Consider the following 15,554-nt stretch of genomic DNA (forward strand, 5'->3'; position numbering starts at 1 on the left):
CCCTAAGTGCTAACCAAATTGCCCCCACAGAGTAAATCTGGGCATACTTCTTACTTTTTTTGTTTTTTGTTTTTTGAGACGGAATCTCACTCTGTCCCCCAGGCTGGAGTGCAGTGGCACGATCTCGGCTCACTGCAGGCTCCACCTCCCGGGTTCACTCCATTCTCCTGCCTCAGCCTCCCAAGTAGCTGGGACTACAGGCGCCCGCCACCATGCCCGGCTAATTTTTTGTATTTTTAGTAGAGACGGGGTTTCACTGTGTTAGCCAGGATGGCCTCAATCTCCCGACCTCGTGATCTGCCTGCCTCGGGCCTCCCAAAGTGCTGGGATTACAGGTGTGAGCCACTGTGCCCGGCCTTCTTACTTCTGTTTACTTGTTTATTCTAGTTCCTTTCAAAAAACATCAATAATTCTTGTTTGACTTCCCTATGTGGGGATCTGGGATACTAGCCCCAGACTGTGGTTAGGGTAGCATTCAAGAGGTAAGGATAAGATTTCTCCGTGGGCTCCAGAAAGTACAACCAAGACAGAACCCAAAATCTAGAGCGTCCCTTAAAAGCCTCAAAAGAAATATCACCCCAGAAGTACTAATTGGAGTTGAATAGAAAGGAAGAAACCAGGGACAATGTAAAAAATTAGAATAATGATTATTATGGAGTTGCAATTTGCAACTAGCACTATTCAAAACACCTTCATGCATTACCTCATTTAATTATAGTAAGCCCTGTGAGGTGTTAACAGTTACTGTTACTGTCACCATCATGGCCACGTACAGATTAGATAACTAGGACCTAAAGCTGTCAGATAACTTACCAAAGATAACACAGTAACAGTAGACCTGGAATCCAAACACAGGCGGTTTATTTCTAGATGTGTGCTCTTAACCACCATGCCACCTTGCCTCTACAAAGTGTCAGTACTTAAAAAAAAGGAGAACAGAATAAAAGGTAAGACTAAGACATGAAGTTGGAGGGACAGCTCTGAGCCACTAGAAGCAAAACCTCAGGGGCTTTCTGAAGGTTGTTCGCAATCTTTTTTTTTTTTTTTTTTTTTGAGATGGAGTCTCGCTCTGTTGCCCAGGCTGGAGTGTAGTGGCGTGATCTCGGCTCACTGCAACCTCCGCCTCCCAGGTTCAAGCAATTCTCCTACCTCAGCCTCCCGAGTAGCTGGGATTACAGGCACGTGCCACCATGCCTGGTTAATTTTTTTGTATTTTTTAGTGGAGATGGGGTTTCACCGTGCTGGCCAAACTGGTCTCGAACTCCTGACCTCGTGATCCGCCCACCTTAACCTCCCAAAGTGCTGGGATTACAGGTGTGAGCCACCGTGCCCAGCTGGTTGTTAGCAATCTTTTTTTTTTTTTTTTTTTTGAGACTGAGTCTCACTTTGTTGCCTGGGCTGGAGAGTGGCATGATCTTGGCTCACTGCAACCTCCGCCTCCCAGGTTCAAGCAATTTCTCCTACCTCAGCCTCCCAAGTAGCTGGGATTACACACACATGCCACCATGCCTGGCTAAGTTTTTGTATTTTTTTAGTAGAGATGGGGTTTCACCATGCTGGCCAGGCTGGTCTTGAACTCCTGACCTCGTGATCTGCCCGCCTTGGCCTCCCAAAGTGCTGGGATTACAGGTGTGAGCCACAGCGCCCGGCTGGTTGTTCGCAGTCTTAACTAAAGAGCTGGGGAGGGAGTGGGTAAAGATTCAGGATAGTGCCTTGTATTTATTTTTTGTCTGTATGTGCCATCTAATATTACATGTCATTCACTATCTCATTATTTTCAACCCAAATCATTGATAAATGCCTTCTAAGAGGGCGATCCTGGTTCATCTTCCACATTACTGATTTACATTTCCATATGTTCAATTCTGCTCTTTACGGCTTCATTGTAGACTTTAATTTTTCCATTTCTGTTTCATTTTTCATTCTCCTTACAATCCTTATTTATGTCACCAGTCTCCCTTTTAATTTCATTTTCTTTGTCTTGACATCTTGGCCTTTCTGCTACAGTTTTATCGATGTCAAGCACATTCTAAAGCATTACTTTATTTCCCATAGTAAATCATTTGGAGACAATTTCTCTTTCTTTAAGCCTTTAAGATATTCCCTTTCCTTCCCTTTCTCTTATTGTGCAGTGTTTTCCACTGACTTAGTGTGGTTGGTGCTTTCTTCTCATTTATCCTCAAGTAAGAACAAATCCATCTACACCCAGTGTTTACTAATACCCTAGGTTGATGGATTTCCCATCGCCCAATTCTCAGAGTAGTAGTTTTGAACTATTTTTCAGCTCTACAGCTAGACAAAAGGTTGATATGCACAAATAGCTCCTGGCTGAAAGTCCCCTCCCTGGCTGACTCACATCTTATATGGCTTTGCTGAATCAAAACTAAAAAAACTTGTCTTTCTCTTCCAGCTGGCTCCCTGATACTCTGAACAAGTGGAGTGTGCAAAACTACAATTCCCAGCTCTTCCTCTCACTGTGTGTCCCTATTCTGCTTTTCCTGTGGTGTCTAGACCTTTCAGAGTCTGGTGAGTCAATACCTAGAATTTCTCAAATAGAAGGCAGGTGGTTGGAGTTCTGTTGAAGGTCCCATCTATGCATTCCAGGCTCCTGCAGTTTCTACAGGCCCAATAAAGGTAGCGCATGACGAAGCTTCTCCATCTCCACCCATAGCTGTGTAGTTGAAAATAAAAACTTGGTAAAGACAGGTAAAGTCCATGCTGAAAACTGGTGGAAAAGGTCTCTAATGGAGACATCAGAGTTGATGAACATTAATTCATTCAACCGGGATTAGTTGAGGGCCTACCGTTCTAGACTGGTGCTAGTAATCAACAGAACAGACATGTTCTTTGTCTTACAGAAGGTATTCTCTAGTTGGACAGACAAACATTAAGCAAATGAACACAAATATATACATAATTATTAAGTGGGGCAAATGCCACAAAGAAAATGAGAGAGGTACTATGGGACATAACCAAAGTTAGAGTTCAAGACAGTCTTTCTGACAGTGTGGGAATCTCTCAAGGATCTAGAACCAGAAATACCATTTGACCCAGCAATCCCATTACTGGGTATATACCCAAAGGATTATAAATCATTCTACTCTAAAGACTCATGCACACATATGTTTATTGCAGCACTATTTACAGTAGCAAAGACTTGGAACTAATTCAAATACCCATCAATGATAGATTGGATAAAGAAAATGTGAGACATATACACCATGGAATACTATGCAACCATGAAAAAGAATGAGATCATGCCCTTTGTGGGGACATGGATGAAGCTGGAAGCCATCATTCTCAGCAAACTAACACAGGAACAGAAAACCAAACACCACATATTCTCACTCATAAGTGGGAGTTGAACAATGAGAACACATGGTCACAGGAAGAAGAACAACACACACCGGTGCCTGGCTGGGAGAGTGAGCATTAGGACAAATACTTAATGCATGGAGGGCTTAAAACCTAGATAATGGGTTGATAGGTTCAGCAAAGCACCACGGCACATGTATACCTAGGTAACAAACCTGCACATTCTGCACGTGTATCCTGGAACTTAAAGTAAAATAATTTTTAAAAAGACAGTCTTTCTGAGGAAGGGACATTGAGGCTGAGATATAAAGTAGGAGTAATGGGCCGGGCGCGGTGGCTCACACCTGTAATCTTAGCACTTTGGGAGGCCGAGGCAGGTGGATTGCCTGAGCTCAGGGATTTAAGACCAGCCTGGCCAACACAGTGAAACCCATCTCTACTAAAATACAAAAAATTAGCCAGGCATGGCAGCATGTGCCTGTAATCCCAGCTACTCAGGAGGCTGAGACAAGAGAATTGCTTGAACCTGGGAGGTGGAGGTTGCAGTGAGCCGAGATCATGCCATTACACTCCAGCCTGGGCGACAGAGCAAGACTCTGTCTCAAAAAAATAAATAAATAAAGTAGGAGTTATTCAGAGAATTAGTGAGTTTAAAAAGTGTTCCAGGTAGGAGGTATAGCATGTGCAAAGCAATGAGGCAGGAGAACCTGCCATGTCTGAACAACTAAACAAAGTTCAGTATAGCTGGAGCTTAGTGAGTAGGAGGGAGAGTCTTGAAGAGAACAATAGGACATGAACAGCTATTGAGGGTATTTAGGGGAATCAAAAGAGATGAATAAATGGATTGCCAAGTAGCAGTGTGGTCCCACTGAAAACTCAGGCTTGAGTTACCTTGAGCTTCCAATTCTCCTGCCTCAGCCTCCTGAGCAACTGGGACTACAGGCGTGCACCACCAAGTCCAACTAATTTTTGTATTTTTAGTAGAGACGGGGTTTCACTAATTCACTTAGCATGAATTAATGCTGATCCGAGTCAGCACAGTTCTGGAACCTTCTCCAACAATATTCTGTCACTCTGTCTTCCAGTTTTGCCTCTGTTAGGACGAGCAGGAAACCCAGCTCAAACTTTTGTCATGCTCTCAACTGCATCTCTCTAATTCTCACTGCAATACAGACTTGACCTCCTCACGTAGCCTAATCTTAAACTCTATTCTGGGAACACCCTGTCTTCAACAGGGAGGTTACCTGAAAACTGTCAGTGATTCTTTGACTCAAAACTGAATTGGTTTATGCTATTCTCTCTCACCCCATCCCCTTCTACCTCCCTCCCAGTGGGAATAGGATGGCATTTTAATAATCATGGATTTGGCTGGGCGTGGTGGCTCATGCCTGTAATCCCAGCACTTTGGGAGACCAAGGTGGGTGGATCACGAGGTCAGGAGTTCGAGACAAGCCTGGCCAAGATGGTGAAACCCCGTCTCTACTAAAAATACAAAAACTAGCCGGGCTTGGTGGCGCATGCCTGTAGTCCCAGCTACTTGGGAGGCTGAGGCAGGAGAATCGCTTGAACCCGGGAGGCGGAAGTTGCAGTGAACCGAGATCATACCACTGCACTCCAGCCTGGGCAATAGAGCGAGACTCCATCTCAAAAATAATAATAATAATCATGGATTTGCTGGGACTACTTCCTATCAGCTGCTTGGCTTCAAGCTTCCATTTTAGAGAGCTCATGGCCCATCCCAGCTTCCCTTTAGAATACAATTTATCATCTTATTTTATAAACCACTGGCTCTTTTTTTTGGTTCAAGCATCCACCTTGACTTCTCATTCTGGAAAGCCCCTAATGTTACATGGATAGCATTTACATATGGCATCTTTAATCCTTCCAACCGAATGTCTGGAGGTGATTCTCAGTGTTAACTTAATCTTCTCCACCTGCACCAAAAATTAATTTCCTATTCTTTAGACCTTGGTAGAAACCAGACGATTTGGTCACCACCCTCCATGTGGAGGCAATATTCAGTTACAAAAAGTAATTAAATCACCCTGTTCAACCTTCCTTTTGCCAGACTGATTTAAATCCCTGAAATCATTTTTTTCCCTTTAGGTCACATATTTAGGCCCTATGTACTTAAAGGGCTTTCAAGAGCAAGTCTTATTATTTACCAGGGTAAAAGCTTTCCAGAAATAATAACAACCACAAGGACAACAATACCTTACAACTTGATGGCATTTAACTTTTTTTCCCAGTGCTTTTTTTTTTTTTTTTTTTTTTGGCAAATACATTATCTTCTTTTACTCACTTAATGACTGTGAATTAGGGAAGGTAGATATTATTTTCTCTGGGAAAAACAATAAAACTCAGCCTAGAGTTACTCCAGTAGAGGAACAGGATCCAGTCGGACCCATGTAAGGCTTCGACCTCATCACTGTAGCCTCCCTCAGAACCTCAGCTGACGTGCTTCTCTGTGGACTGCCTCCACATTTTATCAAAGGTCACCCAAGGATAATAATAGCCAACCTTTCTTGAGCATTTAATGTATGTCAGACACTGCACCCCCTGAGTCCTTTATATGCATCTTAGTTTTCCAGCATCATGATGAAGGAGATGGCTCTATTATTAGACAAGTAAGGTGAAGCTCAAGGAGGTTAAAGGACTTGCTCGGGATCATCACAGCTCAAACAGCAGAAGCTTCAGTCCCTGTGTGCTTAGATAGAAGGCTTTACTGCCCCAAGAATCAACTGAATGGACCTCTCCTCTATGTTCATTGTGGAATTCTTGGCGAGGACATTGTCTGTCACCTTCTGGAATGTTCTTATATAATACCTCCTTTCGGAAAATTCTTTCAATAGGTACAACATGCTTTCTTGGAGGAAAAAGTTTGCTGTTGTTAACATTGTGGTTTTTGTTTTGTGTTTTGTTTTGTTTTGTTTGAGACGGAGTCTCGCTCTGTCGCCAGGCTGGAGTGCAGTGGCGGGATCTACCTCCGCCTCCTGGGTTCAAGTGATTCTCCTGCCTCAGCCTCCCGAGTAGCTGGGATTACAGGTGCCCGCCACCATGCCTGGCTAATTTTTTGTATTTTTAGTAGAGACACGGTTTCGCCATGTTGAACAGGCTGATCTTGAACTCCTAACCTCAGGTGATCCGCCCGCCTCGGTCACCCAAAGTGCTGGGATTACAGGCGTGAGCCACCGCGCCCGGCCTGTTTTGTGGTTTTATTACTACTTTCAGTGAATAAAAAGGTGTGTCATAGTGGAAAATAACAAGAGTTAGGAATTCGTTCTGGCTTAGAATGCTTGTTGGGAATCGAAACTTGATGGGTTTAGCTGCTGCTCTGTCACCTGCATGCTTGTGTAACTTTATACAAGTTGCTTTATCTCTTTGAGCCTTGATTAATTTAATTTCTGAAGTGACAAAGTCATAGCAAATTTAAGGATTGCTATAAATGCTGGAGATAATACATGTGAGAATACTACTGTAGTATTAGTGTGTCATTTCTGTGGGGACAGGGGACTACCCAAGGTTGGAATACCCTTCTTTTTTTGTTTGTTTTCCTTTGTGCGTGTGTGCGTGTGTGTTGTGCTGTGTTGTGCTGCTGGAGTGCAGTGGCATGATCACAGCTCACTGCAGTCTCGACCTCTCAGGTTCAAGTGATCCTCCCTCCTCTGCCTCCAGAGTACCTGGGACCACAGAGGCATGCCACCACACCTAGCCAATTAAAAAAAAAAAGAAAATTGTAGAGACAGGATTTCACCATGTTGCCCAGGCTGGTCTTGAACTCCTGAGGTCAAGTGACCTGCCCACCTTGGCCTCCCAAAGTGTTGGTATTACAAGTGTGAGCCACTGTACCCAGCCAGAATATCCTTCTTACTCAGGATGAAATTCTCATTACTTTGGTCTTAGTGGAAAATAGGGTCCCAATTTCTTTTCTTTTTTTTTTTTTTTTTAGATGGAGTCTCGCTCTGTCACCAGGCTGGAGTTCAGTGGCACAATCTCAGCTCACTGCAACTTCTGCCTCCAGGGTTCAAGCAATTCTCCTGCCTCAGCCTCCCAAGTAGCTGGGACTACAGGCACACACCACCACGCCCAGCTAATTTTTGTATTTTTAGTAAAGTTGGGGTTTCACCATGTCGGCTATGCTGGTCTCAAACTCCTAACCTCATGATCCACCCGCCTCGGCCTCCCAAAGTGCTGGGATTAGAGGCGTGAGCCACCGCACCCAGCCCAGGGTCCCAATTTCTGATGTGGAAACTGAAGTAGAGTACGCATCACCAGCCAGGGTCTCCTGACTTTGATCAAAACAAACTGATTCTGGATGACTAAGCTGAAGAGAGCTAACTTACATCATTGGGAGGGATGAAGAAAGAAACTCAAGAGCTTAGGAACAATGCCTGAAACCATGCTGGGGAGCTGGCCTGTTGAGAAAACTGCTGTGCTGCCCCTGAGTACTAGAGTTTGCACCCTTGTTAGGAACTCAGTATCTTGCTACAGCTTCGATGCCACTTCTGCATGACAAACTCAACCTTGCATCCAGCAACCCCACAAAATGGGTGCTCCACACAGAGCCTGATTCCTTGTGTAGTTCCCTGCTGATGGGTGAAGCTGAGGTCACATGTCTGGGTCAAAGCTGCAAAGGTACCTGGAGGAGAGATTTTTCAAATTTCTGCCTTGGGAAGTTGGGACCCACTGGGGCAGCGTGGACTACTTAGAGATTACGAGATGTTCAAAGGGTCCTGAGCAGCCAGAACACATGGATAATAGATATGCAAATGTCTATCAGAGGGCAGAGATTCCTCTCTCCACACGCTTGCAATGAGAGCACGAGCATGTGACCTAGGCTGAACCAATCAAATGTCCCTTTTGAGGAAGCAAAACAAACATACAGGGCCATACAGAGTTTGTTCCTGGTGGACAGAGCAGAATCAAAAATCTGTGGCAGCAGCAGTGACTCTCGAGAAATGACAGTACCTACAGTAGCACCCTAACCGGATTCTCTCTGAGAGACATGGCCTTGATCATGATTTTTGTGTCTTCGCTTTCTTTAATGCTACATTTGTTTTGAGCTTTAATTTCAATTCCTTCCATATATTCTGTGAGCTATACAATAACCTTCCAATAAAATAATTTTCTGTCTGATGTTTGCAACCAAGAACACTCATTGGTACATAAATTGCCACTAGTGAGTAGGTTACAGACAATGGTAGACTATCAGGGGAAAGGGAATAATCTGTAATCATTTCTAGCCTAATTGGGGTTGTGAGAATCTGGCAGACTAAGGTATATGGTGGTCTGACAGTTAATTAAATCAATGCATCTGATCCCCTCAAAGGCATAGTGAGTGTTTGCTGTCATAGAACAATCTAAAGGATGTTATTGAAATAGTCTGAGATACTTTGTTTAAATAAGAAATCTAACAGAGTGAAAATGTTTATTTAATTTTCTTACATCCATGCATGTAGTATAAACAGAGAAGTACTAATAAAACCTTTCTGGTTTATCAAAGAAACTTCACAAGTACTTGTAGCCTTTATAAAAATGAGGATATCACTCTACATATTATATTCAGGCATCAAATAATTAAAATAACAGACAATTGCAGCATTTTTTCTTTAGGTTAAAGGTAACTTTTCCAGACCGCTGAAACCATCTCATGTCTGAGAGTTTTACAAGACGCCTTAGTTGGGAAAATGTACTTACACGTATGGCATCCTCACACAAAATCATATCTGCTTTTCTGTAGCTGAAGAGAAAGAGTGAACATTTGTCTCCTTATTTTTCTTGAGATTTCTTTCATCAGAGGTTAGAAGGTACAGCTTCAAGCTTAGTAATTAAATCACATTGTTAGCTGTGAGGGGGGTAAACAGGTTGAGAAGCTTTAAAACTTAAAATATGGAAAAGACAAAGGCAGAAAGAGAATGGTATGTGTCGTGTTTGTGTTGTGTTTTGTATCTACAAGAGCATGAGGAATTCTTGGACTATAGGTGACAACATAAAGAGATGAAATGACATCCTCAAATCTCTAAAATGTTGGCTTAGAACTCAGAAACCAGGAACTCTGAATGACTGTAGTTAAATAATCTCCTATCTATTATAGCTGAAAACCAAAAGCAAAGTTTGATTCTGTTGATTGCCAATGCAATGTCTGTTGAATTCACAGCATCACCAAATGTCTTTTAACTAGGTTATTGTATAAACTAGGTTATTGTTGACAAAATAGCAGGCCCTCAAGAGTTGGAATAGGGATATATAAGAGGATTCAGAGCACTGGACACTCCCAGCCCTCAGTAATTCTCCCACTTAGAATTAAGTGAAGCAGCTGTTCCTCCTCATGTTTGATGAGGCTCTTTTTCTCTTGCTTGAAGGTATTAAAACTCTCTTGCCTAAGGCCATTATCTTTGAAGAAGAAGCTAGTTCTATTTATGTGCTCCATGCCTGTAAATAAACTCATATGCTAGCATGCTCTGAGCTGGGAGTTCGATTAAAAACCGTAGTCTTAGTGAAAAAGGGTCAGTTGCAAGATAATTCTGATCTGGGCACATATTCTTTAGACTCAATCCAGTGTACTAGCTCAAACAACTGCAAGTCGTTCTAATTGATGGCTTGGTTGGTTGACTAAAATGTATACACAAGCGCACACACGCACACAGACACACACACACACACAAGACTGGACCCCAAATGATTTTGAAGACACAAATAAATTGCATCCATCCCTTGCTCAGGTTCCAAGTATACTTACGCCTTTTACTCTGCTGCCATTCCACATCTATGACATCATGGGATTTTCCAGTAACAGAAGAGGAAACCTTTGAGTTAGGTGTGCAGTGAGTCTGCCCTGTGTACATAAGCTAAGATCTAGCACTGTGGTGGCCCTCACGGGTGGTCTTGCAGGAGAGTGAAGGAGCACCATCTCACCATAGGCAGTGTTTCAAACAGAACATTTCATAGCTCATTTTCAGTTGTAAAAAGGATAGCTGCATGGGTATTATGTTAGTGGAGAGCAATCTCTTAAAGGCTTTTTTTTTTTTTTAAATATAGGAAGAAGGGTTATGGACCTCAGTGACCATTTATTTATCTGTTAGACTACCCAGCAACTGAATATCATTCTTTTTTCTTTCTGGCTCAGAATTCTTTAAGGATAATGTCTCAGAATGTACAGTATATAAATTCTTTTTAAATATATATTTTATTTTATTTTTCTTTAAGTTCTGGGATACAAGTGCTGAACGTGCGGAGTTGTTACATAGGTATACATGTGCCATAGTGGTTTGCTGCACCTATCAACCCGTCATCTAGGTTTTAAGCTCTGCATGCATTAGGTATTTATCCTAATGCTCTCCCTTCCCTTTCTCCCCACCCGCAAACAGGCCCCAATGTATATGTTTATTGCAGCACTATTTATAATAGCGAAGACATGGAATCAACCCGAATGCCCATCAAAGATAGACTGGTTAAAGAAAATGTGGCACATATACACCATGGAATATTATGCAGCCATAAAAAAGGATGAGTTCATGTCCTTCGTGGGGACATGGATGAAGCTGGAAAATATCATTCTTATTATGGTGAAATTCTCTTTTGGAAGGACCTTGGTGAGATACAACTCCACCTTCAATAAGGAAGCTGAGGAAGGGCAGAAGTTCCCTTTCTCTGGCAGCTAAGACATGGTGCACTCAATAGAGGCTGACCAAGTGAAAGCCACAGAGTCCCAGGGAGGCACATGCAGTGGTTCAGATGTGGTCGTGTCCTAAACAGACTAACTATGAGATACGTCCTTCCCTGTGGTCTCAGCTTCCCAGGCCCTGTTATTTCCTGCCAGTTTTCAGTATGGAGTTTACCAGCCTTTCCTTCCCAAAATGTCCTTTTCTGCTCTGCTTAACCAGAAATGGTTTCTGTTGTTTGTAACCCTAAACCCTGTGCATTAGAAGTCTCACTGTATGATGCTTGCCACATAATAGATGACCAATAAATAATGACTGTTGTTTTTCTTATTAACCTTTATGATTTTATTAACTAATCTCCAAAGCCCTCTGTCTCATTCTATCAAGTACAATCATTGTTAGCCTGTATTAGCATGATCCTTCCATCTACTTTATCATTTCAGTTGTCTTTTTGTAGAAGCCTTCATGCTCTTCTTTGTCAGTTTGTGATACTAGCAAAATTGGAGGTTTCGGGACTATTCAGAAACAGCTAGTGATCTCACTGATATTTTGGCTACAGATTTTGGCCAGATGGTATAAGCCGATCTACCTTCAGCTATAACATTCAGAAATTCTACTTAAAAATTTAAAAATGATTTTGATTAAGACTTTAAAGAGTAATATATATTTTACATTATATATTTTATTTTCTATGTGAAGAGTGTGTACTTAGTTAACTCATGAAAGCTAACTCAGAAGAGTTGTGATTGATCTAAAAGTACAAAATATTATTGGTAAAGGTGGGAGATAAATGATTATCACTTAAATTGTGGTAAACAAGAACCAGATATGAAAACTTTAGTGGTCATCATGGAAAATACTGTTGAGCCAAGTGCCAAATACAATAATACTTCCCCCTAAAAAAGCTTCAAAAAGCTGCAGTCTGGCCTCATCAGACATGCAGCTGTTGCACAGCACAGTTTCTCTGAGACAAATACATTCTCTCTTGGGGTTTTAAAGGGCAAAGCACAGATTTTCGATCGTGAGTCTTTATTTCTATTTTTTATTTATATTTTTGGAGAGACGGAGTCTGGCTCTGTTGCCCAGGCTGGAGTGCAATGGTGAACTTTGCTCACTGCAACCTCTGCCTCCCGGGTTCAAGCAATTCTCCTGCCTTAGCCTCCAGCCTCCCGAGTAGCTGGGATTACAGGCATGCACCACCGCGCCCAGCTAATTTTTGTATTTTTAGTAGAGACAGGGTTTCGCCATGTTGGCCAGGCTGGTTTTGAACTCCTGACCTCTGGTGATCCACTCACCTCTGCCTCCTAAAGTGCTGGGATTACAGGCGTGAGCCACCGTGCCTGGCCATGAGTCTTTATTTCTTAATCTCCCTTCTAGCCCTTCCTACATCTCAGGAACGCCTTAACTATTTATCTGGGCTCCTTTTTCATTAACCTCTTCCTACTGTATTTCCCAAGGAATCAATTAGGAAAAAGAAAAGCAGGGCTTTTATTGTTGTGGTTGTTTCATTTGTTTGGGGTTTATTTTTATGAAGGTTTTAAACATTTTACTGTCCAGCCTCACTAAATTTGTAATGTAACAGACGCTTCCAGCCAGTAGGTCACAGGAGGAGTTTGGAGCTTCCATTGTCCACAGAAAATTTTTGATTAGTTGCCGTAAATGTATATCCAGCAGGAAATAGCCCAAGGCAGTGTTTCCAAAACTGTTCCTTTATCAATCTTAGCACAGAAAACCAGGCCTTTGTTAAATATTTTTTAATAAAACACTGTTAGTCGGTGGGGCACGGTGGCTCATTCCTGTAATCCCAGCACTTTGGGAGGCCGAGGCGGGCGGATCACAAAGTCGAGAGATCAAGACCACCCTGGCCAACATGGTGAAACCTCATCTCTACTAAAAATACAAAAATTACCTGGGTGTGGTGGCACGTGCCTGCAGTCCCAGCTACTCGGGAAGCTGAGGCAGGAGAATTGCTTGAACCCAGGTGGCAGAGGTTGCAGGGAGCAGAGATCGCCCCACTGTACTCCAGCCTGGCAACAGAGTGACGCTCCATCTCAAAAAAAAAAAAAAAAAAAAAAAAAAAACCCAAAAAACAAAAAAAACACTCTTAGTCTACTCAATATACTTTTGCACTGAATAAAGGTCCCAGGAGGACTGATTATTCTCTACTCTTTAAAGCAAAGCAACCTGTCTGCCTACTGCTCACATGCTGGCCAGGCAGTAATTCTGCCATACACACTGTGTCCATTGCCTACTGCCAAGGCCATTTGCCCTCATCCTTGCTGGCAAAGTCTCAAGCTTCAAAATCTACCAAAATTTACCATCTAAATCTACATCTCCCCTGCTGGACACTGGTTTAGAAATGTGACTTAGTTCTGGCCAATGAGATGTGAGAAATATGCTGAAGCTTTGGGATATAGTTTTCACTACTGACAAAAACAGACAGTGGAAGAGATAGGCTCTTTCCTTCCTTTGGACATTTCAGTGTTTGCATACAATGCGTGGAATGGCAGCAGCCATCTTGTGAGCATAGTTTCACCAAGGACAAAGCTGATAAAGCTAGCGCCATGGTACAGTTGAAAATTAGAAGAGGCCGAGCGCAGTGGCTCAAGCCTGTAATCCCAGCACTTTGGGAGGCCGAAGTGGGTGGATCACGAGGTCAGGAGTTCGAGACCAGCCTGGCCAACATGGTGAAACCCCGTCTCTACTAAAAATACAAAAATTAGCCGGGCATGGTGGTGCATGCCTGTAATCCCAGCTACTCAGGAGGCCGAGGCATGAGAATCGCTTGAACCCAGGAGGCGGAGGTTGCCATGATACGAGATCCCACCACTGCACCCCAGCCTGGGCAACAGAATGAGATTCTGTCTCAAAAAAACAAAACAAAACAACAACAACAAAAAACAAACAAACAAAAAAAGAAAATTAGAAGAAATATGGGTCCTTGATGATGTCACTGGATATTGAATTAATCAACTCTGAAGCCACTCTCCTTCAGGATGCTCGTAATTTGAAATTTTAAAATTTCCTTAACTGTTTAGATTGAGTGGGTCCATGTTTTCTGTTACTTGTAGCTGAATGCATTCTCATACATGTATCTCAAGAGTCATTCACCTAGGTACTCCAATCCCCCAATAATTGTAATGATCAATTTTATGGTTTTCAAACCCTACTGTGTATAAAAGTGTTTATTTTTGGTAGTTCTCTGTGGTCACCTGCCCAATGCTCAAGAATTACCAGCTGATAAAATGGAACACCCATCATCAAAGTCCTAACTGGAGATGCAGAGGAATTAAGTCCTAGAAATAAAAACAACAACAAACACTTATATATGTTTACTATGTTCCAGGTACTATTATTCTAGGTGCTTTGTATCATGTGTTTTGAGAAGTTTTCCCTGTTAAGAGATAAACAGAGAAGTAGCTTGAGGGTCAGGGAAGGTTTTTAGCAATAGTACTCATAGGATTTTCCTGGCACCAGCCCAACACCCACAAAATTTAAGAGTATGTCTGTCAGCCAGGCGTGGTGGCTCACTCCTGTAATCCCAGCACTTTGGGAGGCCGAGGCAGGCAGATCACCTGAGGTCAGGAGTTCGAGACCAGCTTGGCCAAAATGACAAAACCCTGTCTCTAGTAAAAATACAAAAAAATTAGCCAGGCGTGGTGGCATGCACCTGTAGTCCCAGCTGCTCGGGAGGCTGAGGCAAGAGGATCACTTGAACCGGGAGGTGGAAGTTGCAGTGAGCCGAGATCATGCCATTGTGCTCCAGCCTGGGTGACAAGAGCCAGACTCAGTCTTAAAAAAAAAAAAAGAGAGTATGTCAGTCTTCAGCCCTTGGATCATCTACTCCAAGCAAAACTGTGTTCTAAAAGCCAAGCCCTTAGTCCAAACTCATGTTATAGTTGCCAAAAGACACAAAAGAGAATCAGTGGTGTCTGATGGCTGAAGTGTAGGCATAGAAGAGAAAAATCTTCCTTGGTTAAGCCTTATTAAAATGACAATCATTCTGCACCAGTGGAATAGAATCCAAATCATTCTGAATTTAAAGTTCATTGAGAGAAATTGCCCATCAAGTGCTTAATTTTGGCACTATCCATTTACTGTATCTGGAGAGGGGACTTGATCTATGTACCTATTTACCACTTAGGCAGCAAATCAGGTCTGTGCTGTAAGAGTGGGCAGTTCACATATGTTTGCCTTCTTGAGAAGTTTAGAAACACTTGTTGGTCCTTGCTATCTCTAGTTCTCCTGCCAGTTACTCTTCCACCCACTCCAGTAAAGTTTCTGGTGTTGTTACTTCCAGGAAAATGACTCTCGCTAAGGTTGCCACTGACCTCCACCTGTCTAGACTCAGTTCTTATTTTTGACTTCTTCAGTAGGAAGGGTGTTTTCGTTACTTAAGTATACTTGCTTCCCAGCCTAGCGTCTGACATATACTAGGTACTCAATAAATATTTAAGAATGAATGAATGAGAGCATGCTCTAGGTCACACGATGTGTTGGGGGCAGAATCCAGTCTATAATTTCAGAGTCCAGAATTCTTGCTATTAAAGCATAGTTTGACAGAGCTTTATACAGTAA

The sequence above is a fragment of the Pan troglodytes genome, chromosome 23, assembly GCF_028858775.2.
Source record: "Pan troglodytes isolate AG18354 chromosome 23, NHGRI_mPanTro3-v2.0_pri, whole genome shotgun sequence".
Lineage (NCBI taxonomy): Eukaryota > Metazoa > Chordata > Mammalia > Primates > Hominidae > Pan > Pan troglodytes.